We start from the raw sequence: 1,937 nt of genomic DNA, 5'->3' as shown, positions 1-1,937 counted from the left end.
GAAGCGTCCACTTCACACCTGGATTCCGGATGAGCAGAGGTGGTGGCTGCAGACCTGACTTTAATCCTGCCCCACCACTCCACAGAGCAGCCTGCAGCCTCAGTTTCCTCATCCTGAACACGAGGACAATTTAGAAGTATCTGGGGTCGTTTAATAGGTAGAAGTCAGTTAAGCCAGGGACTGTGTGATCCTCACAGCCAGCACCTAGCACTTGATAAACAGTTGTTTAGTTGTCACAGTGGCTCATAATGTAGTCCCAGCACTTTGTGAGGCTGAAGTGGAAGGACTGATTGAGGCCAGGAGTTCCGGCCTGGGCAACATAGGGAAACTCCCATCTCTACTATTTATGAATGTATGTACATATATATATATTTTGAGACAGTCTCTTTTTGTTGCCCAGTCTGGAGTGCAGTGATGTGATGTCGGTTCATTGCAACCTCTGCCTCCCGGGTTCGAGCCATTCTCCTGCCTCAGCTACCCAAGTACCTGGGATCATAGGCGTGAGCTACCATACCTGGCTAATGTATTTATTTTCTATTTTTATTTTTTTAGTAGAGACGGGGTTTCACCATGTTGGCCAGGCTGGTCTCAAACTCCTGACCCCAGATGATCCCCTCCGCCCTCCACCCGCTCCATCTCCTAGAGTGCTGGGATTACAAGCGTGAGTCACCGTGCCTGGCCTGATTTTCAAATTTTTAACAGACTTTTACTCAGGAGGCTGAGGCAGGAGAATCGCTTGAACCTGGAAGGCAGAGGTTGTCCAGCCTGGGCTACAGAGCAAGACTCCATCTCAAAAAAAAAAAAAAGAAAGAAAGAAAAAGAAAAACAGGCCATGTGTGGTGGCTCACGCCTGTAATTCTAACACTTTGAGAGGCCAAGGCGGGTGGATTACCTGAGGTCAGGAGTTCAAGACCAGCCTGGCCAATATGGTGAAACCCTGTCTCTACTAAAAATACAAAAAATTAGCCGGGTGCAGTGACACGTGCCTGTAATCCCAGCTACTCTGGAGGCTGAGGCAGGAGAATCACTTGAACCTGGGAGGCAGAGGTTGCAGTGAGCCGAGATTAGGCCACTCCACTCCAGCCTGGGTGACAGAGCGAGATTACGTCTCAAAAAAAAAAAAAAAAGAAAGCAAAAAAAGAAAAAGAAAAACAGTTGTTCAGTGAATGTGAATATAGGAGAGAAAGACGGACTGAAGTATCGAGGAACCCTCCCTTGCAAAATGATGTAGGCTTGGTCAACAATACACCTATTGAGTACCCACCGTGTCCTTGGCCCGTGGTGTAGGCCGAAACACAGAACATGGTAAACAAAACAGGGCTCCAACCTTGGGCAGAAGGTTTCTATAATCACTTCTAGCTACGTTGTTCTATTTCCATATCCATATCTATTCACATTTTATGGTACATCTATTGATTCTGAAAATTACATTTTAGCTAAGGAATCTACTCATTTGCTTAAGCCCAAAATAGGAAGTTCTGACCTAGTGTCAGCAACACGCCGGATTCACAAGGGTCCCCGTGGCGCTGTTTACCCCCAAATAGCTAAACCCCGCCAAATGTTGAGATTCCGGACCTGAGGGATGCTTGGATGGGGAACCCCCGAAAGAATGGCCATCACGTCCACCAGAGGGTGCTGTGGGGGCAAATTTGTGCCAGGAGGGGAGCTCGACTGGTGACCCTCAGAGCCAGGTAGGCGTAAGAAGTAAATCTCCTTCTTCCCGGTGTTTCCTTCCCACCCCCTCGAACCATTGCTGCCCCTCCCCCATACGTGGTTCCCCCTGAATAATTTGCCATTTTCGGGGACTTAACAAGTGTTTGCTTTTCAAAGACATCTGGTTTCTGCGGCTAACGCCCAGTGGCTCAGGCCGCCCAGGTCACAGGCCGGCCGGGGGCGGGCGGTGGGTGGGGACTGCTGGGGCGTCAGCTGCCTGGGCG

This window comes from Colobus angolensis, unplaced genomic scaffold, assembly GCF_000951035.1.
Source record: "Colobus angolensis palliatus isolate OR3802 unplaced genomic scaffold, Cang.pa_1.0 Scaffold248, whole genome shotgun sequence".
NCBI lineage: Eukaryota > Metazoa > Chordata > Mammalia > Primates > Cercopithecidae > Colobus > Colobus angolensis.
This window is presented reverse-complemented; position numbering follows the sequence as displayed.